Raw genomic sequence first — 23,941 nt, 5'->3', positions numbered from 1 at the left:
CTGTAAAGGCAGGGGTCTGTCTGTTGGTCTGCTTGCAGTCCTCCCGGTTAGCAGGAGAGATAAGACTTAGATAGGCAGAGCTGTGACAAAGAGGCACATTGCGTAAGATGGTTGGCTGGAATGTCCCCTCTGTCTTTCTTCAGCCTGCGTGTTGTTTATATAATAAAACATGGTGTATTCTGTGAACAGGCCTGAAATTATATTATGTTTAGGTTTAGAAGGTTAACTTCGTAACTCTTGGCCTGGAAATACCTAGTAAAGTATGATGTGCAATGACAGCCTTGAGCAGAGCACAGAATGAAATGGCATGCAAAAGAACTGACAATAATGCTTTTGCAGAAAGGCAGCTTATTAGACTATAAAAACAACCCTGCTGAAAAGCAGACTGTGCTCAAATATAGGAAAATGAAAAACAAACAAAATGTGTATATAGGGAAAAGGGCACATGCCGCAGGCCTAAAGCTCACATAAAGAAGCCCAATCCAGCAGCTAAAAGAAACCCACGACAACTCGTAAGTACTATTTTTACATTTAATCTTCATAAATTCATATCTCTACTTCTACTGTTGTATCTTTGTCATTTTTGTTCCTGTTTTACTCAGATAAATATTCTTTATTTTTTTAAACCTGTCTGAAATGTTTTTGTGGTGTTGGGGTGCAAGTAGGGGGCTGGCATGCAATTGAGCCAAGTCTTAGTTAGTAAGAGGATGTCAGGTGCAAGAGTTTTGATAAGGTCTCATATATTAGTGCCAGTGGTAGAGGGTGCAGGTAAAAGCTCCTACCTTGGAGTGTGGTGCGGCTCAGTGGCAGTATTTGTGGTGCCATCCAAGGTCGAGGGCACAGAGGGTGGTAGAAGTGTAGCCGTGGGTAGCAGTTGGATCAGGGTTCCTGGCAATGGATGTGTTTCACACATGCACTGGTGCTGATAGGCTCACCCTTGGCATGCTCTTGGCACACTAGGGGCATGCCCTCACTGTGGCTGCCATTAAGTAGGTCCTGTGAGGTGGGGGAGCAGTAGGAAGTGGTAGGCGGCACTGGCGAAAAGGCGGGAAGGAGAGGGGGAGGCAGGAGAAAGTGGGAGAAAGGAGTGGGGATAGGGCAAAAAAGGGCAGCAGAAAAAGGGAACTAAAAGGGCCCACAGAGGGTACAAAAAGCAAAAAGAGATAAAAAAAGAATGAAGGAATAAGGTGAGAATGAAGCAATAGGGAAAAGACTTAAAGTAGAGAATATGACAAAAGGGCAAGAAACATACTGGAGCAGCAGCAAAAAGGATGGGAAAGAAAGCAGGAGTGGTGAAAGTGTTGAGAAAGAGAGAAGGAGCAGCAAAAAGGGCAGAAAAGAGAGCAAGAGCAGCAAAAAGGGCAAGAAAGAGAGCAGAAGCAGCAAAAAGTGTGGCAAAGCAAGCAGGAAGAATCTTGAGAAGAAAGTGGCACATTAGCAGGCAGAGGAAGAAGAATACAGCAGATGAAAGAAGACTTGGAAGAACACAGATCTTTGAGCTCGTCACAGGCCAACAGAGGTAGGTGGAGAGCAGGGCAAGAGCTCCTGAGGGAGCCTGAGTTATAGTTACCTTAGGACATGAGTTATAGGTACTAGAGATAACTATAACTGCTGAATTTCAGTGTTTTCTTTTAGTTTACAACATTATGGGGGTCGGCTGTAAAATGGAGAAAAGTACTGCCAACAGGCTGGCGGTACTTTTCCTCATGTTAAGACATTGGTGGTTTGGCTCAAGCCAAACCGCCAATGTACCACACTGTCCGCCATGGAGGTAAGGATTGCGGGGCTGGAGACTTCAGTCTCCAGCCAGGAAGCAGTCACTAGCCCGCCCGCAGGATTATGACCCGTGTACCGCCATGGTTTTCGTGGCTTCCTTACCACCACGAAAACCATGGCGGTAGGCACTATCAGTGACAGAGAATTCCCTCCCTGTCACTGATAGGGGTCTTCCCTGCCCCCTCCCCTGGTTTTCCCCACAATCTCCCTCCCTCTCCAGACCCCCCACGACATACATGCACCTTCACTCACCAACGAACACATGTATACACACATCATACCCATATTCATCCACGCATGCATACATCTATTCACACACACATCCATACACACTGATATACATACATGCACACACGCATCTACACCACACAACATACACACACTCACACATCCATACACACACAGACAACATAAATCACACACTTGCATACACAAACTCACAGACATACACCCCCACACACACACACACAATACCCCCCACCTCCCTCTCCCCTGTCGGAGCACCCAACTTACCTGATGTCAGGGGGTCCTCAGGAAGGAGACTGGACGGAGCGCTGCTGCCAGCAGCAGAGTCCTCGAGCAGAATATCGCCAGGCCGTATCATTGGTCATGATATTTTCAGGGGAGGTCTACTAGCATGGCGCTGCTGCTGGCAGCAGCGCCACTTTACCACCATCCGCGGGCATGACCACAGCTGGATTTCCGCCCTCCTGCTTGTAGAAATCCGGCTGTGGTCATCATTCGGCTGACAGCTGGTAGCCGCAGCGACAGTCTTTTGGCAGCCGTCCCCGGCGCGGTAGGCGGTATATACCGCCAATGTTATAATGAGGGCCTATGTTATAGTGAACATTTCACCTAACAACAGCCTTAGATTAACCCTGTTTTTTTCAATGAATATATACATTTCAATAAGATTTTATTTTTTTGGTGCCATTTGACAAATCTTCACAAAACTTTTCAAAAAGTGTCATCCACCTCAGCAACTTTCTGGAAAGTCATATCTTGACCCAGAAAAGATGCATTTTGTAATTTGTTGTGAATACATTCAGTAGCTTTTGAGAAATTAAGGTTCACTATATATATATGTTAGACCTGGCATCCTTAGCGTGGTCTCCCCTGTCTTTTTTTGCCTCTACTTCCCATGCTTTGGCGGTATGCTGGACACTGTTTTTGCTGTTTTTGGTACTCTGGGCACTTAACCACTGCTGACCAGTGCTAACATGCAAGTGCTCCCTGTGTAAATTCTGTGTGTAATTGGCTTTTCCATAACTGGCACATTTGATTTACTAGTAACTCCCTAGTAAAATGCAATAGAGGTGCCCATGGCCTGTAAATCAAATGCTACTAGTGGGCCTGCAGCACTGATCATACCACCCACTGATTGTGCCACCCACATAGGTAGCCCTGTAAACATTGCTGAGATCTGCCACTGCAGTGTCTGTGTGTGCAGTTATAAGTTGCCAGTTCAACCTGGCATGTGCACTCACTTGTCAGGCCCAAACCTTCCCTTTTTATACATGTAAGGCACCCCTAATGTAGGCCATAGGTAACCCCATGGGCAGGGTACAGTGTATGCTAAAGGTGGGACATTTACTGATGCGTTTTACATGTCCTAACAGTGAAATACTGCCAAATTCAGTTTTCACTGTTGCAAGGCCTATCTCTCTCATAGGTTAACATGGGGGCTGCCTGTAAATATCGTTTAAGTGGAGTTTCCCTTTGGGGGCAGATTGAAATATGGAGTTTGGTGTCCCTGAACTCACAATTTTAAAATACATCTTTTGGAAAAAGTTGATTTGAAAACTGACAGTTTGAAAATACCACTTTTAGAAAGTGGTCATTTTCTTCCTTAAACCATTCTGTGACTCTAACTGCTTGTGTATTCCCTGTCACGGTCAGACTGACAACTGGGCTGTTTGTGAATCCCCTCTAGACAGTGACACAAAGGGAGCAGGGGTGTAGCCTGTGTATCCTGATAGGCCATCTGAGCTAGAGTGGAGGGAGGAGTGGTCACTTACACCTGAATGGGCTGTGCTTGCCCTCACACAATGCATTCTTCAACCCCCTGGTGTGAGTCTGGAGCCAGACGTGGGCAAGGCAGGATCTTGTGAACAACTGAGACTTTCCTTTGAAGCTTGTCTACTTCAAATTCATAAAGAGGTACAAGTAGTAGACCCAAAACCCTAGGTTTTTAGATGATTTCTGGATTCAAGAGAAACCTCTACAAAGGAGAAGATCTGGAGGAGGGGTACTGCCCCTTTGCTTGTGGCTGTGCTTTGCTGGGTTGGCTTGCAGTTGCTGCTTCTGCCTGAGAAAGGAAAAAGACTGGACTTTGCGGTATATTCCTGCTTGTGAAGAGTCTCCAAGGGCTTGGACTGAGCTTGCCTCCTGTTTTGAAGTCTCACGGACAATAAAGACTTCTTCTTCAGCACCTGGACTATCTGCTGAGACTCCTGCCCTGTCAAGTGGTGCCCCATCTAGTCCCTGGGCCCTTGAGAGGTGAAGTTGGGAGAACAAGGATTGAAATTCACGCACAGAACACCGTGCAGGGAAAATTTCAATGCTTAATCTGCATTGCGGCTGGGACATCAACACATCACAGCTGGAGAAATGACGCAACACCCACTTGTGGCTGCTAATAATGACGCAAGCCCCATGGAGTGCAGTTTTTCCAACACTGTGTGACCGGATTTCCCATGCATCATCGTTGGGTGTCAAAATTCAACGCAAGCCTTTGTGGATCCGGGACGGGGTGTGGCTTTTCCTGCTAATGGCCGCCACTCCGTGAGGCCCTGACGAGCAGGGGATTTTATCTTGCCATTTCCACTACTAGGATCGGCTTCCAGGCGCTGGCTGTGTGTCAGGAATAAGGCTGTGCGCGGTCCAGGTCCCACCCGAAACTGCGCTGCGCACCACTTGTCATCCCCGCTTGTTCCAAAAATGGCCATCAGCATTGTCTGCCCTGTGGTAAAGCTCATGTAGCTGCAGGTTCAGGACATTGGTGGACAAGATGCACTTATCAGTGCTAACCTATGAAGGGACTACAATTCCCATGTTTTTAGAGGCAGCAGCCATCTTTGGGTGTGTAGCAGGCCTATAAAGCCCAGCCACACCCAAGCACGTTGCTCACTATTTTGAAGACTTCGATTCAGTCAGACCTCGTGGGGGTTTCCTCTGAAGAAGAGCAGAATTCCTGCAGAGCAGATTGGCAGTAACTCAGAGTATCCTTGTTTCTGTGGTGAATTCAGATACGAGTAGGTCGTACTCGTAGCGGTAAGGTCTTGATGAGCCCAATCTAGAAGGGAGTTATTACTTCCAAAGGTAAAGCGCCCCCTTAGCTTAACGAGCAAAGCGTTTCAGGCCACATTGGTAAAGCGCCCCGGGCATGACTTTCAAAGCGCTTCAGTTCACAGGAGTAAAGCGCACTTCCTCGTTATTCAATGTGCTTCAGTTCACAGGAGTAAAGTGCACTTGCTTCGATATTCAAAGCGCTTCAGTTCACAGGAGTAAAGTGCACTTCCCTCGATATTCAAAGCGCTTCAGTTCACAGGAGTAAAGCGCACTTGCCTTGGTATTCAAAGCGCCTCAGTTCACAGGAAGTAAAGCGCCCTTGGCACGGAAAGCAAAGCGCTTCAGTTTACATGAGTAAGGCGCCCTCGACACAGCATTCAAAGTGCTTCAGTTCACAGAAAGTAAAGCGCCCTTGGCACAGTAATCAAAGTGCTTCAGTTCACATGAGTAAAGCGCCCTTGGTCAAATAATCAAAGCACTTCAGTTTACATGAGTAAAACTTTCAGGCCTAGATGGCAATTGTGAAAATGTTTCAACGATAAGCAAATCATAGTTTCATTGTTTTCGGAAGCATAATATGTGAGATACATATTTAAGTCTTTGATGATATGAAAGATATATATTTAAGTTTTTGCAAATTTCTAGACTGAGATCAAACGTCTTATGTTTATGAATGCATAGTAGTTGATATTCAGAGTATGTCCATTGTCCAAGGCTCTTGCCTTCTCAAGGTTCAGAGGTCTCAGTTAATTTCTTGTTTCATGATTCAAAGAAGGGGCTATGTCCAATCCATAAAGGATTCAGGGGCATATTTATACTCCGTTTGCGCCAAATTTGCGTCGTTTTTTTCGACGCAAAACTAACTCCATATTTATACTTTGGCGTTAGACGCGTCTAGCGCCAAAGTTCATGGAGTTAGCGTAATTTTTTTGCGTGAACACCTTCCTTGCGTTAATGATATGCAAGGTAGGCGTTCCCGTCTTAAAAAATGACTGCGATGCATATGCGTCGTATTTATACTCCCGGGCAAAAATTACGCCCGGGAGTGGGCGGGACTAAAAAACCCGCATTTGCGCCGGATTTTAGCGCCTGGGTCAGGGCAGGCGTTAAGGGACCTGTGGGCTCAGAATGAGCCCAGAGGTGCCCTCCCCTGCCCCCAGGTACACCCCCTGCCACCCTTGCCCACCCCAGGAGGACACCCAAGGATGGAGGGACCCACCCCAGGGACATTAAGGTAAGTCCAGGTAAGTATATATATATTTTTTTTTTGTGGCATAGGGGGGCCTGATTTGTGCCCCCCTACATGCCACTACGCCCAATGACCATTGGGCAAGGGGGCATGACTCCTGTCTTTGCTAAGACAGGAGTCATTTCAATGGGGGATGGGCATCGTAAAAAAATGGCGCAAATCGGGTTGTGGCGATTTTTTTGCCTCAGCCTGACTTGCACCATTTCTGGACGCCCATACGCCATTTTCCCCCTTCGCCGGCGCTGCCTGGTGTACGTCGTTTTTTTTAACGCACACCAGACAGCTCCGGCGGCTAACGCCGGCTAACGTCATTCAAAAAATACGGCGCCCGCATGGAGCTTCAGAATGGCGTTAGCCGGCGCTAATTTTTTTGACGCAAAACTGCGTTGGCGCAGTTTTGCGTCAAAAAGTATAAATATGGGCCTCAATCTGATATTGCAGAGACGCCTTTATTCAAGAATCCATTGGCGAGTTACATTGTTATGAATGAGTATATGCATATTTATTCTAACCTTTTCCTTTCAGATCTCTCTCCCTTCAGTTCTGTACCCTAATTCCCTTCCCCCCGCCTGGCTTCATCATAACTCTGTGCTATAATAGCTCTCTGAGTTGGTGACGCCGGGAGGTAGACCTTTTTGTTCGGCAACGTGCAGATCCCGAGGAAAGGGCACCGTGACACTGGGGCTCCCCTATGTGTGGGGGTTCGAGATGAGACTGCAGCCCCCGCTTCCATCCCTGATATTGGCACACCAATCGGGCTTTGTGCCGGGCACTCGACCTCTTATAATCTCTGTACTTTTTTTTTAGATTTCCCATATGATCGGGCCTGAGGATCGTGCAGTGGTGTTTTTTTGGGATGCTGCGAAGGCCTGGACGTATATGTTTGCTCGTCTGGCCATAGTGGGCCTTAGCGCACGATTCATTCAGCTAATTTCTCTTCTGTACTCCAAGCTGATCGCTTGCCTGTAGGTCAATGGGTTGCTTTCACACTCTTTTTCGATTGCTCAAGGAACTCGTCAGGGTTGCCCTCTTTCACCGCTTCCTTTTGCGGTGGCTATGGAACCCCTATCAGCACTGTTACACCAACATCACAACCATAGGGGGTTGGTGTTTCGGCAGCACCCTGTCTTGATTACTCTCTACGCAGATGATGTTGCGCTGTATGTCCATGACCCGCAGCTTCATCTTGATATCCTGTTGGATGAAGTGGTCCATTTTGGTCAGATCTCTGGGATTATGATAAATTGGTCTAAGTCGGTGGTGCTGCCCTTAACTGATGGCACTGTGCAGTGCTCCTCTGGTGGGCGTAAGGGGCGGTGCTATATTTGGGTGTCTGGCTGAGCCAGAAGGTGGATAAGCTCTGGATGGCTAATCATGGTGCGGCGGTTGGGTGGCTGGAGGAAAGAGTGGCGGTTTGGCACTCGTTGCCGCTTTTGCTGACTGGACGAATTGCGATAGCCAAGATGGTGGTATGGCCTAAGTTTTTGTACCTCTTTGTTAATTTGCCTCTTGTTCTTAACACTGCTTTTCTGCGACGACTCATATTCTTGCTTGTGACCCTTGTATGGGCCAGAAAACAGCCCAGAATCCTCTGGGAAACATTGACGTTGACATTTGAGCTGGGTGGTTTGACAGCCTTGGACCTGGAACTTTATTATTACTGTGGGCAGGCCCATTTTGTTTATTTCTGGCTGCATCCTGTTCGCTATTTACCACATTTGGCCCCTGAAGCTGATTCAGTGTGGCCAGACAGCTTGGGTGGGGTGGATGGTGGGCCGCCCCGGCCTCATCGCCGTGGCATAGACTCTGTGGCATGTTCGGCATGGGCCTGGACTTGCTTGCTGCAGCGGGCTGGGTTGCGGGACATCTTTGCGCCTTCGATGCCAGTGCAGGATGTGGTGGGCTTGCCCCATTGGAGGATGGTCAGCTTTCTGAGTGACTCCAGGAGTTAGATATGAGTACTCTTGGAACTTGGTTAACGACTCATTGGAGACTGCATTGGGTGATCGCAGTGAGTCTGCGATGCATCGCCTACTTTCAGAATACGGGCTTTGCTGTGCGAGAGGTACTCCTGCTTCCCCGAGGAGCCCCCACTTTGTCAGGCGCTGGAGTTACTCTAAAGGACGCAATCTGCCCGCCGGCTTATCACATGTTTATACGTTTGTTTGCAAATTACAGCACCTGTTGCTGAATCCAGGACTCAAGTGCACTGGGAGAAGGAGTAAGCTATGTCTATTTCAGAGGAGAAGTGGAGGAATTCCTGCACGCAGATGAAGACAGTCTCCCTAACTACAGACCGCCTCATACATTTTAATTTTCTACCGCAGATATACTACACACCTAGCCAACTGAAGAAAATGGGTCTCCCGGTGGATTCTCGCTGCGAACGCTGCTTGGCATTGGAGGCAGGCTTTTTGCATTTGGCGTGGGACTGCGGGGCGCTGCGTGAATACTGGTGTGAGGTGTTGGGTGCGCTCGATATGATGACGGGCTTTGGGCTGCCACGCACTCCTGAGGTGGTGCTTCTGGGATATGTACGGGAGGTCTCCTCTGTCTTCAGATGGTTAATGGGTTTGCTGTTGCTACTTGCAAAGTGTAGGGTGGCGATGTGCAGGGGTTGGGCGGGCGTCCCGCTGTACGGACTGGCTGAAGGATGCAACATATTGTCAGTAACAGCTGGCAACATGTTGGGAGCTGATGCTGGAGGCTCCTGCCCGCGAGATATATGGTCCCCCTTGATGATGTACCTGGCAGCCCGCACTCTGATAGATGATTAGTTTCTTGTGCCTTCCCTCCCCCCAAGATCATTTTGCGGTGCTCGGCTTCCTCTAGAGGTGTTGAGATGACCTGATCCCCTCTCCAGGTCTGTTTCGCGACAACGCTGCTTTTCTCATTTCACTCCCTCTCTATTGCTTTTCTTTTAACTCTGGCTCTCCACCTTGTTTCACATGTTTCCATGCCTTGTTCTTGGATGAATGCTCATGTTGCGGAAATGAGACTGCTTTATCCCGTTATTTCTTCTATTGACTGATTAAGGTTGTTAATTTCGACAGGAACCTTTGCAGTTTATACTGACCATTAGCTGTGTGGGCATGGAACTTGCTTTGTTTGTTGGTTGTTGTATATTTACAAATGCAATAAATAAATATAAAAAAAAGCCTGTGTGGATCCAAGGTGCCCCGTCCAGAAATCGGTACATTGTTCTCTTGTGGGAGAGAAGAATAACACATTGCCTATCTGACCAGAGAAGAAACGTTGCACGGCCTCACTTGCAAGTAAGGAATCAACGCATCGCTGACTTTTTCGATGCACCCTCGCCTGTGTGGCTTAATTTGTGACACAAACCAGGTACTTTGTGAAACAACAGAGTTTCTATTGTTTTCTATGGAGTAAGACTCGTATGGCCCTCATTACAACCCTGGCGGTAAATCCCGCTTACCGCCGTGCAGAAGACCGCCAACATACCGTTGCGGCCGCGGAATTCAACTACAGGTATTACGACCCACAGCACTGAATCCGCCACAATACAGACACCCACACAAGTCCGCCACACCAAAGGTCAGTGATAAACTGGCGATAACAAAACCGACACCATCACACCAACAGGAATACGCCCACATTATCACGACCGACGCATCAACGCAGCGGTCTTTCAACCCCAGTAAACCATTGGCAGTACACACCGCTGCGCTCAAAATACACACACATTTACAAAACACAACCACATTGGAGAATTTGAAATACACACACCTGATACACATACACACACCACACCCACACACCCACAACACTATAAAACACACACCCACATCACCCACAAACCCTTACTACCAGAATTTTTAAAGCACGCCAGAGAGAGACACTACCAAAAACAACACCAGCATCCACAGACACACAACACCATCACTTACACAACATCCACACACCTCAAACAACACACACCAACACACCCCCTCACACATCACAACACACAACACCTCACACATCACCCACACCACATCATGGCACCTCAACGACACCCCAGGTTCTCTGAGGAGGAGCTCAGGGTAATGGTGGAGGAAATTGTCCGGGTAGAGCCACAGCTATTCGGATCACAGGTGCAGCAGACATCCATTGCAAGGAAGATGGAGCTATGGCGCAGAATCGTCGACAAGGTCAACACAGTGAGACAGCATCCAAGAACTAGGGATGACATCGGGCAGAGGTGGAACGACCTACGGGGGAAGGTGCGTTCCGTGGTCTCCAGACACCAGATTGCTGTACAGAGGACTGGCAGTGGACCCCCACCACCTCCCCCACAACTAACAACATGGGAGGAACAAGTCTTAGCAATACTGCATCCTGAGGGCCTCACAGGAGTAGCAGGAGGACTGGACTCTGGTAAGTCATATCTCTATTACCATAACCCCCCCCACCCCACCTGCATGCCATCACATACTCCCACCCTTACCCTCACACCCATCACCCCAACAACCCACAGATAACCCACTAACACAACCCACACATCCCAAAACCAAGCCCTGCATGTAACACCAATGCATGGACACCCATCACCCAAGCATGTCCGCTACAGAGACTCACTCATGCCCCAAAATCACCAATCACACAAGGACCAAGCCAATAAAGCAAGCACTGGAATACAGTGTCAACCACCCATTGCAAATGATGACACACATACAATAATTATGCATTTACACCCCAACAGGACCTCTACCCAACATCACCATCAGGAGGTGCCAGACATATCCAGTCCCCCCACAGAAGAGGCCCACAGTGATGACAGCAGCTCTGCACAACTGGATCAGGATGACCAGCCCGGCCCATCTGGGACATTGGGACAGTCGGTTTCCCCTGACACTGTCAAAAGCCACCACAGAGCCTCCCCCCTCAGGAAATACCAGCACAGCACCCACGCAGCGGGCCCATCCCTCTGTCCCCAGGACACGTCAATCAGCAGTGTGTCCACCAATACAGGGAACCCAGGCAAACCCACCAACCCAAGAAAATCAGGGACCTGGGGGCAGTGGGCACACGGTTCAGGGGACAGAGGCACAGGATAACAGAGAAACTGGGAGGACTGCTGTGCGACAGGGGGAGGACAGGCCCCGGGAACCCACTCTCCACGAGGCACTCTCCAACATCATGGGAGCTTACCATTGGCAATAGCAACGGTACTGGGCAAGTTTCAGGAGACCCAGCAGCTGCAGGAGGAACACTACCTTGGGACCAGGGAGGACTTGAAGTCCATTAACATCACCATGGTCACCATTGCAGGGGTGCTGAAGGACCTCACCAACATCAGGAGGGACACAGTGGAACAACAAGGGGCTCCTGACACTAGCCTAGACGATGAACAGCTCTCCACCTCCGCCGGCTCTAGTGGACAGGAGTCACCGCCACAGGAACAACAGGACACCAGCACCCCACCCCCTGCAAATGGAGAACCACCTCGCAAACGGTCCCTGAGATCCAGGAACAAGACAGAGAACAATGCCAAGACCCCGCCAGGAAATGAGACCCCCATGAATATCACCCTTCTGACCCACTACGTCACCCTGTCCATCCTTGAACTGCCATTGCTCCACTTCCTATGCCCCTTTGGACAATGCACCTGTGAGACAAATATACTGGACTATGCCATGGACATTCCTCCACCAACCTCCAGCCCATTTTATAACCCCCTCCACTTATCTGCACAGGAATAAACACACTTCAATCACAAAACAATCTGGAGTCAGTCTGTGCTTTCACAAATGTGTAATTGCAATAACTATGGAGTATAACAAGGTCAATTTACTTGTTCACATACCAATGTAACACAGCTGTAGGCCAGCAGTAAACATTGCAGATGGCACAAAGTGGGACCCAAATCTGTGAAATGGAAAGTCAAAATGACAAGTTAGGGTCCATACACTAAATGAAAATGACACACTTATGCTAGTTCCAACAATAGAATGAGATGTGGGAAGCAGTGGCATCTTCTTACCTGTGTATGACTGGAAGTATTGCCTGATGATGTTGTTTCGGTTGTCGATATCCTCTTCTTCTCCCTCCTCTTCTTCACTGTCCACAGGCTCCACAGCTGCCACAAGACCACCATCTGGCCCATCCTCCTGCAGAAAAGGCACCTGGCATCATAAAGCCAGGTTGTGCAGCATACAGCAGGCCACGATTATCTGGCACACCTTCTTCGGTGAGTAGTAGAGGGATCCACCTGTCAGATGGAGGCACCGGAACCAGGCCTTCAGGAGGCCGAAGGTGCGCTCGATCACCCTCCTAGTTCGCCCATGTGCCTCATTGTAACGTTCCTCTGCCCTTGTCCTGGGATTCCTCACTGGGGTCAGTAGCCATGACAGGTTGGGGTAACCAGAGTCACCTGCAAATGTCGAGGGACAACTGTTAGACACACACTAACCCTTCGGGACAACCCCATACCCAGACACCTATATCAACTGTAGTGGGACCTTGACCTCACCTTTTAGCCACACACGGTGCCTCTGGAGTTGGCCCATCACATAAGGGATGCTGCTATTCCTCAAAATGTAAGCGTCATGCACCGAGTCAGTATACTTGGCATTCACATGGGGGATGTACTGGTCAGCCAAACACACAATCTGTACATTCATCGAATGGTAGCTCTTCCGGTTTCTGTACACCTGTTCATTTCTGCAGGAGGGGACAAACACCACTTGTGTACCATCAATGGCACCAATGATGTTGGGGATATGTCCCAGGGCATAGAAGTTACCTTTCACTGTGGGCAAATCCTCCACCTGAGGGAAAACGATGTAGCTGCGCATGTGTTTCAGCAGGGCAGATAACACTCTGGACAACACGTTAGAGAACATTGGCTGGGACATCCCTGATGCCATGGCCACTGTTGTTTGAAAAGACCCACTGGCCAGGAAATGGAGTACTGACAGGACCTGCACTAGAGGGGGGATTCCTGTGGGATGGCGGATAACTGACATCAGGTCCGGCTCCAACTGGGCACACAGTTCCTGTATTGTTGCACAATCAAGTCTGTATGTGATCAGGATGTGTCTCTCTTCCATTGTCGACAGGTCTACCAGGGGTCTGTACACCAGAGGATGCCGCCATCTCATTACCTGCCCCAGGGGACGTGCCCTATGGAGGAGAATAGCGAGCAGAGAGTCATCCAACACTGATGTATCACAATGTTTTATTTTCAGAAACGTAATTAATCCACAATGTGCCGGTAGCTGTCTATATTCCCGGCCTAGATAGGTGTGACGCAGTTAACATCCATCCCATGTGGCCTCCTGAAATGGCGGCTGCCTGACCTGTAAGGTGGGACAAGGGGATATGAGGTAACTGCGCTGGTGCTCTACACCGTCGCGGTGGGCGGTCAAAGACCGCGGCGCAATTCAGCATTGGTTAACATTTGGCCCTATGCGTCCCAGGAGCCAATAACGATGTACGCCGGTAATGACGGTAAGCACTGCTGCGGACGTGACTGCCATTTTCTGTCTGTTCACTCACTTGATACCTGACCTTCAACAGGAGAGGACCTACACTACAAGTGATGCTGTGACCTCAGTCTGGAATCGACAATGGCTCATGTGTCTGGGGAAACGGCCCCTGCCTTCACTTTGGAGGAGTTGTAGAAACTAGTGGATGGGGTCCTCCCCCAATACATGCAACTGTACGGTCCTCCAGACAAACAGGTGAGTACACTATGAGCATGCTGCATGGGCAATGCCTGTTTTGAGTGGTGTGGATGGAAGATACATGGGGGGGTGCTGAGGCCTGCATGTGCGGATGGGGAGTGTATGTGCGTCAGGGCAAGGGTAGGGACTGTGGGGCAATGAGTATGACGGTCCGGACGGGTAAGTAATTTCCATTTTCCCTGTACCATTCCTCTAGGTCATCGCCCACCAGAAGAAGGGTATTTGGCGTTCCATCGCCAAGGACGTCTGGACCCCAGGGGTCTACCAGAGACGGAGCACCCACTGCCGTAAAAGATGGGAGGACCTGCGCCACTGGAGCAAGAAGATGGCGGAGGCCCAGCTGGGGATGGCCTCCCAACGTGGGAGGGGTGCCTGTCTCACCATGACTCCTCTGATGTTCTGGATTCTGGCGGTGGTGTATTCGGAGTTGGATGGGGGCTTGAGGGCATCACAGCAGCCACAAGGGGGTAAGTACACTCTCATTCAGCTGACTCTGTGCGCATTACGAGGTGCCTGGGTTGGGGGAGGTTCCCCTAGTCCAGGGCGAAGTTTGTAGGCAAGGTCCCTTGTGAGGCAGGCTATGTGGCACCCCACCCCCAACAGTGGTAAGAGCCATCTACATCTAGTCAGGCTCCCATGACTTCCAGGTGTGCAGGAATTGGTGTTAGGCCTCGTACACCATGGTCAGGTAAAATTTCTAGGAACTGTTAGTGCATGGCGTAGTGCAAGGGATGCTCCATGTGTGTTGTGTCCGCCAACAGTAGTGGTGTTGCATGCACTGAACATGTCTTTCTTCTGTCTCCCCCCCCCCTTTTTGTGGTCTCCATGTTCTTGTGTACAATAGCATCATCAGGCGGAGGAGCATTGGCACCGGAGCAGGAGGGAGCTGCAACCCCTTGGCCCTGGAGGGCGAAACAACGGAGTCTGAAGCCACCAGTGGGACAGAGGGTGAGGGGAGCTCCACGGCAGGGACAGAAGCAGACAGCAGTGACAGTGACTGAGAGCTCCCTTGTGGTAGCAGGCACCTCTGTGCCCACCGCATCAAGAGGTACAGTTGCCACCCCCTCTACCAGCACTGCCCTCCCAGCAGCCCCTCAGTGTGTGTACTGTGCCCGCTCACCCAGGAGGGTGGGCATCTCCTTCGCCCCAGGCACCTCAGGCCCTGCCCCAGTCAGCCCTGCTGCCCTCATTGAGGAGGCTATGGACCTCCTGAGATCCCTCACTGTTGGGCAATCTACCATTGCGAATGCCATCCAGGATGTTGAGAGGCATTTGCAACAAACAAATGCATACCTGGAGGGCATTCATTCTGGGAAGGCAGCCCAACAGAGAGCATTTCAGGCTCTGGCCTCAGCACTGATGGCAGCCATTGTCCCTGTGTACAGCTTCCCCCCTCCAACTTCCTCCACCCAGACCCAATCCCCTGTACCCCAGCCTATCCCAAGCACACCATCAGACCAAAATGCACACTCATCAACACACAAGAGTGGACATGGCAAACATAAGCACCACACATCCCACAGGCACTCACACAAGCACCAAACCCATGCAGACACAGCAACATCCACAGCCTCCACTGTGTCCCCCTCCTCCACGTCCTCCTCCTCCCTCCCAGTCTCATCTCCACTCACACCTGCATGCACTACATCCTCCGCCACTGCCTCCATCACCATCACGCCCATCACCACACACCGCTCACGTGCACTCACCACCCCCACTACCATGCACACATCCTCAGTGTCCTCTCCCAGTGTGTCTGTGAGCCCTCCTCCCAGAGTACACAAATGCAGACACACACCCACCCAACAGCCATCCACCTCACAACAGCCTCTGGCCCATGCACCTTCACCCAAATTCAGCAGACGTACACCTCCTACAACCACTACCTCTACCTCCACTCCCAAACCCCCTCCATCTTCCCATCCCAGTGTGTCTATGAAACTCTTCCTGGCTAACCTTGACCTCTTCCCTGTCCTTCCCCTAGGGCCAGGCTTTCCAGGTCCCAGCCCAGCACCTCAGCCACCAAATCCCCAGGCACAGTGTGCCAGCAACTGCGGGGTCATTGAGTGCGCCACCCATCAGGGCTGCCAGTGTGCCATGTAGTGAGGGCAAGGACATTCTGCCACCTGCCAAGGTGAAAAAGGTGCCCACATCCAGGAGGGAGAAGCCTAAAGTACCAGCCACCAAGGGCTCAGCAAAAACCAAAGGGGATAGTGGCAAGAGAACTGCTGTACCATCAAAGCTGGGAAAGGGCCAAAAGCTGAAGAGCAGGTCAGGAGAGGGCATGGTGGCACTGACTGAGGGACCAGTGTCACACTTTCTGTCCATGACCACGCCAACCTGCACAGCGGCGAACACCGCTAGCTGCCCCGCCACCACAACCGCTACCACAACTGCTACCTGCACCATCACCTGCACCGCCCCAGGCACGTCTACAGCCTCAGCAACAGTCCCCAGCATCTTCCACAGTGGGCAGCCATCCGAGGCTGCAGGAAACATCCTGCTGTGTCCCTCTGCAGGTGCTGACCCAGGCACCGCCGCAAGCACCGCCGCAACAGACACCGCTGCAAGCACCGTCACCTGCACCGCCCCCTACACGTCTACAGCCTCAGTGACAGTCCCCAGCATCTTCCCCAGTGGACAGCCATCTGAGGCTGCAGGAAACGTCCTGCTGTGTCCCTCTGCAGGTGCTGACCCATACACTGCCGCAAGCACCGCCGCAAGCACCGCCGCAACAGACACCGCTGCAAGCACTGCCACCGGCCCCGCGGCGTCCTCGGACACAGGCACCACCGCTGACATGGATACCATCCCCAGTGGTCAGTCGTCTGAGGCTGGAGGAGAGTTCCTGGACCCTGGGCAGCTTCCATGAGGCATTTCTTCCATCACTGTTTGCACCTGCAGGTGGAAGGCGCAGCCGCAGAAGTGTGGGGCATGTCGCTGCCTCCATGGCGTATCATGCTACCTGAAACTCGCCAATCTCGTGGCACGCACACCCAAGTGAGGGAATTGTACCGGCCACACTGCACGTGGAACACTCTGGGCACAAAGCCCCCTCCAGAACCAGTGGAGAGATACATCCATTACCTCTGTCATTGGCAGGATGAAGCACTCTGGGTAGAAGGCCCCCTCCAGAACCAGTCGAGAATGACATCCACTACCTCTGTCCTTGGCAGGATGAACCACTCTGGGCACCATTCCCCCTCCAGAACCAGTGGAGAGATACATCCACTACCTCTGTCCTTGGCAGGATGAAGCACTCTGGGCACCAGGCCCCCTCCAGAACCAGTGGAGAATGACATCCACTACCTCGGTCCTTGGCAGGATGAAGCACTCTGGGCACCATGCCCCATCCAGAACCAGTGGAGAGATACATTGAACACAATAGATACCAGAGCACACCAACATAAAATCCAAACAATAAATGGCAAAGTCCATAAAGAAATACTTCTTCTTCTTCCCAGGAATAAACTTTAATTCTGATGAAAAATGAGAATAACAGAACAGCCAACACGTGTTTCATCCAAAGGACTTTTCAAGGCGACTTTAACTGTATGAGGATGAAGTCAAACGCATAAAGGTAGATAAATCTAAATCCAGCGAAGAAAAAGTGGCATTCAGAAGTAGTAATGAACCAGCAAAAGACTGTAGCGTGATTTCACAAGAGGAGTCTCAGGGCATCAATATATGAAAAACATAATCAAAAGTAGAAGGCCATGATAAGCCCGTAAAGAGCTTTTAAATCTGTAAATCCTCCTTGGTAATCCAAAAAGCAAGTGATGGGGCTAAGAGACAGCCCCGCTTTTGGCCCGGTATTTATCCGGTCACGAGCTTGGGCATGTCTTGCATGCATCAGTGGGCAACCCACCCACTGGAGAGAATTGAGAGACTGTGGCTTTGCACTCCCCAGGATGCAGCAGTGGGCAAACCACCCACTGGAGACACTTGAGAGACTGTGGCTTTGCTCTCCCCAGGATACATCAATTGGCATGGAGCCCCCTTGTGCAGCAGTGGCGTCGTGCGTTCATCAGGTTGAGGTGCCTCCCCTCCCCCTCCCCCTGAGGTGCCTGTATAATTTCGATCTGATGCCCCTGCAATGTTCTCTCCGTTTCGAGTCAGGTAACATGTGTGGGCCTCGCCCATGCCTTTTGGGCCCAGTGGTCGACGAACAATGATTAGTACACTATCCGGACTTGTGTAGTTGGTATACATATTTGTATACACTGAATTTTGACTTTTGAATACTGGATTTTTCTTGATTATAATGGTTACAATAATTTCCTTTTGTCCTTGTGTTCTTCCAGGGGGTGGGGGGGGTGTATATGTAATGTTGCTGCATGTATTTGTGTGTCTGTTGTTTTGTGTGGTGGTGAGGGTGGGGGTGTTGCGTGTGTGTGTCACTCGGTTTCCTCCCACCCTCCCCTGTGTTGTAGATGCAGTACTCACTGTGGTCGTTGCCGCCGCCGTTCATACTCATCATTGAAGGGGAGTTAAACCAGCATGGGCAGTACGTGGAGTTCTGGCTCCATGGCATCCTGGTTCCTCGTTGGGTGTCGAGAGGTGAGTGTTTTCCCTTCTGTGTACTGTTTCCGTCATGCTTTTGATAGCGTTGGTTCCGCCCCGGATAGGCCTCTTGTAATAGTGTGGGCGGTACTTTGTCTCCCGCCTGTCTGTTGGCGGTGACCACTGTGCTGTTTGTTTCTACCGCCATGGCGGTCGGAGTGTTAAAGTTGCTGTCTATATTGGGGGTTTCCGCCACGGTTGTAATCCCATTTTATTTTCCGCCAGCCTGTTTGCAGTATTACCACCACTTTAACACCGACTGCCAGGGTGCTAATGAAGGCCTTATTCTTTTGAAAATTAATATCTTTTCCTTTGTATCTTAGATTTTTTTCATTTTGGTCCTGTTTGATTTAGAAAATATTGCCTATTTTTCTAAACTGGTGTGTTGTCAATTTTGTAGTGTTTTCATTGTCTTACTGTGTGTGTTTGTGCAAATAATTTACACATTGCCTTTGAGATAAGCCTGACTGCTTGTGCCAAGCTATCAAGTGGGAGAGCAGGGGTTATCTTAAGTGTGTATCTCCGCTGCCCCGACTAGAGTGATGTTTCAAACTGACTGCCAACCAGAGACCCCATTTCTAGCAATATATATATATATATATACTGTATATATATATATATATACACACACGCACACACACCCACATATATATACACACACACACACACACACACACATATATATATATATATATATATATATATATATATATACTGGAAGATGCAGGATCACAAGAAAACAACAGCCAGCCAGGGCAAAAATCTGGATCCCAAAGGATACAATGAGCCACAAGAAAATGTAATTTTTGCTCAGTGGCTGCACAGCTGACACTGGTGGATTTTCAAAAAGCATCATGAGTGAAGATTCCAATTGGAATGTGGAATCAATGCAGTCTTGAGAACTCTTCAGATATGCAGAAATCAAGTAGTATTGTCAGTGATGTTCAGTCAATCTGGATGCAGTGATTTTAAACGGTACATCCAGAAATGTTCTCTGATGTCCAGTAGTTCTTCCTTTAAAACATGTTCCACAGGGAAAATCTTCAAATCTGATAGTAAATGGTCCACAAGGTTAAAATGGTTGGCTACAGGATGGTCAAGTTTCTTGTTAATTATTGCTGATTTGTGGTTCCAATTGGAATCTTTACTCATGATGCTTTTTGAAAATCCACCAGTGTCAGCTGTGCAGCCACTGAGCAAACAATCTTGTACTACCTGAGGAAGGCGGAAGCTGAAACGTTGTAGTAGAAATATATTTTTGTTCTTTAGTAAGATCATCTGTTTGAGTCACTTCATTCTTGGCTATATATATATATATATATATATATATATATATATATATATATCCACATAGAGAATCTCCACTACTGTTCCCATGCCTGGAGAGTGCATGCAGGGAATACATATTCAATTCTAAGCCTCTTGAAAGTGTCCATAATTGTTGCAAAGCTTATAATTTTTATATACTAAAGCTGCTAGCATGCGGATGAGAAATTTTAGCATTGTTGCAAATAAGTGAAGAAAAGAACAATTGCTGGTTCATGGCCTTTTGCAAATCAGTACACTGGAGAAACAGAAAAATACGCTTTAATATGAGAGCTACAGAGCTAGTTTTCGACTCACGCTAACTTAAGGCTTATGAATTTCTAATAAATGCAGTCTTCATACATGTTAATGTTTTCAGTTAATCATAATACAAACAATTATTGCTTACAGTCGACATTAGTTTACGCATGTGAAAATTCTCCACGTTAAAATACGTTTCAATGAATAATATTATTAATACAGCATTTGTTAAATATAAGCATTTCACATCTAGAATAGGTAATATTTAAACTACGCTCTCTCACAAGCAGCAGGATCTGCTCGTTAATTATTCACGGCTCTAAGCATGGAGTGACCCTGAATGCCCTGGAAGGGCTTTTTAGTTATATATTTAGATCCTGGTGGTGACCATAGAAGGGGAAGAGACATCACCAATCTTTTTTTCATGTCCTGGAGTGCTGCAAGGACTGCAGTATCATAAAAACAAAATACAGTAAGTCTCATGGGCCATTGACACCATGACCCCAGGACAGCTCAGTGTATTTTGTAAAGAGCTCTGAGCCAGAGCTGTATGCAACTGGAGTGCAAGGACCCCTTGTCATTGATTCTATCACTGCATTTTGTGGCCTGCAAAATGTTAGAAAAGAGACATACTCATGTTGTTCTTTATGACACTCACTACTGTGAAACAGTGCTAAGTGTGTATTTATAAAACATACAATTGATTATAGTTATTTACTTTTTGACAAAGCCAATAGGTTTGCTGTATATTGGTTGTTGTGCTAAACTCTTGATAAAGCCAATAGATCTGCATTTTTTTAAAATGTTGATATTAGACAAAACCACTCAGTCTGCCTTGCTTAAAATGCCACCCTTTATATTGTTAGTTGGATAGTCAGAAGTGTATTGCTGCAGATGGTTGGGCACAGGGCCTGGCTGCAGGCCCTGAACTCAACCCCGGGCCTGGCATGGCTAAAGAACTTGCAAGATAGGTGGGTTTGTCAAAATTTGTTTTTGAAAATGTTGAAAGCTTTGCAAATTGCAAAGTGTTTAAAGTTAAAACAAAACTCTTTAGAGGCCCTTCCTGGTATTAGCAAACAGTCCCGCAGTCATTCACAGTCAGGACTTGGTAACTCCGCTATTACGTTCCTCCTGGCCTCCAAAGCTGCTTTCTATGAGAGGAATCAATGACGTGCGAACACAGCAGTGGCTGTTTACCAAATGGCACTCACCGTTAATGGCAGCTCTGAGGGGTAGCAGTTGAATTGCCTTTCCTCGGCAGTCAGTGTTGTGACGTTTGCGCAGGTATGGCTACTCGTCTATGAGTTCCCTCATGCAGCCTTTCTAAAAATCATTATCTTTGGAGACTAGCTGTCTCAGGAAAAGTTAAGCGACTTTGACAGACTTCAGTCATTCGTAATTGGATTTTCCCTACTTTGACCAATTTAACTAGCAAACTTTAAATGTCTCCTACCCCTGGATGATTGTCTGGCGTAGTAAAATAACACTCTGAATGTTATAATGCTTATTAGATGTTTATTTAGATTAAGGATTATCTGTAAAATTCCAAAACAGCGTTCTTTTAATTGAATATGAACCAGCAGTAAAAGTGAAAATTATTTTCAGTTTAACACTGTTATGCTTAGTTTAGCATTTTACTTACCGATATTTACCTCCTGCCTCAAGGATTCATGATTCATGCTGTATCTAATAAACGTTTTTTAGACATTATGAGGAACAAATGTTATAAAAGATTTATTGAAAGGACAAGCACTTGCGTGTTTTTTTAACTTGTTGACTGACAATGTTCCTGACAACAGTAAATTTATTTTCGGAAAACTAATAAAGACATCAAAATAATTCCTTTTTAGAAGACTGTTTTTTTTTACACTATCATAAAAAACGTCACAGGCATGTCATTTTGTAATGGAGGCTTAGCTCTTTAGGCTTGAAGAAAAATAAGATGCTAATTTCAGTAAACAATCTGGAGGAAGGTTTTAGAACTTCAATCCCAATAAAATGATTTCTAATTGCAGACTTTAAATGTATATACATTATTAATGCACGGCTGTGGCTAATGAGAAACATCTGAAATATAATTTTCATATAAACAGTGCTCTCCTTAGGAAGCATATAAGGAACAATAAAACTGAAAATTCCCACTGTGAGTTGCATGATAGGGGGTTGTAATGCATATTTTTATCATCTGTTTGTTCTCATTTGTTTTGCATAATATTTGTATTTTCTTCAACACCCTGATAGATAAATAGTGAAGTGGCATGACAGATAATCACCGTCAAATCATCTTATGAATGCACTAATTTCCTGTAATTTTCATCAACGACATGTGTTCAAAAATACCTTGGGCTCAGAGCCGGTGCCCTTTGAATGCTAAATGAATTTCCCAGCCACCTGCAGGTGCCAGGAGCGTTGCACCTGTCAGAGGGCACATTCCCATTCTCTATTTATCGTTGATATTTAAAGCTGAAAATATGATTTAATAAATACATTTCGAATTATAGTCGCACAATTGATGTTTATTAAAACTGGAAATTACATAACTGGTACAATTGCTTGAGAAACATAACGTGGCAACATTAAAATCCCAACGATATATTATGGATAGCTTTACAGTTTATTTTTAAAATTCGTTGTGAGAAATAGCATCCTTCGGCTCTGTTTTTTTAAAAGGTTTGTATCAACTTTTTCCAGTTTTTTTTTTACTACTTCGAAGAAACCCCAGTTGAACATTTAAAACTGGACTATGCTGTATCCATTGTTGGCACCCGGATAGATATTGAACGGCAATTGCGACATTTTCAGGCATTGAAGTTACACTTTCAAGCTGCTTATTGATGTCTAATGTCGTCTACTCTTGTCATGTGGGAAACAAGCATTATCCAGTACATTCGACTGGATACAGTTAGAAATATCGACATAATCAGACTCACATTTGGATAGGGCGACCTGGACACGCAATCTTGAGAAATACGAGCAGGTTGCTGAAAGTACTGCGCTGTCCAATGGGTAGTGACGGTGCAGAGGCAATAGATTTACTAAATCACTTTATTTCCTAGCGGCACAGCTCAAGTTTGAGTTTAGGAGCAGTAGTTAATATATTTGAAGCAAACGATTGCTATGGTGGCTAATGCCTGAGACAGCATTATGAGGATAGGCACTCTTGCTAATTAAATTATGCATTGTTGAAAAGGAAGTTGCTGGGATAAAAATGTGCAGTAACATTACATCCAGTAATGCTACTCAGACAGCTCTGCACTTTGCAAGGCTAGTTATTCATGTTCAATTAAAGCACAACATATGTTTCGACTTTGAGGAACACTGTACCCTTTGTTGCCATCGGGATTTAAAGAAAGCACAACAATGTCACTGTTGTCTCGTTTTTAAATGACTTTGTATATTCTGTGCAACACTTGTACATTCAAAGCCCCAAGGCTGCTGGAAATTTGCACAGAACTTTAAATCAAAGAAATTTAGAGCTTTAGAACTTGAATTTAGAACTTGGCGGATGGAATACTCTCTCACAAACGGACATCTGTCCGCCATATTGCGATCCCAATATATCCTCTGGGGTTGGTAGTACAGCGAAAGAGATATCCATCACGTTGTTGAGGGAGTACTCCATCCACAGTATTCCACCCGCCAAGCTATAAATCATGCCCTAACTTTTCATATATAGTGGATTTTCCTGTTTGTGAACTGTCTGGAAAGTAAGTCATGAACCTGAGTCCTGGTGCCCATACTGGTAATGTCTATTTTCTGCTGTATTACTTGCCCATAGAAAAAAGGGAAGGCATGAACAACATTG

The sequence above is a fragment of the Pleurodeles waltl genome, chromosome 10 (genome assembly GCF_031143425.1).
Source record: "Pleurodeles waltl isolate 20211129_DDA chromosome 10, aPleWal1.hap1.20221129, whole genome shotgun sequence".
NCBI classification, from domain to species: domain Eukaryota; kingdom Metazoa; phylum Chordata; class Amphibia; order Caudata; family Salamandridae; genus Pleurodeles; species Pleurodeles waltl.
Note: the sequence above shows the minus strand (reverse complement) of the source record.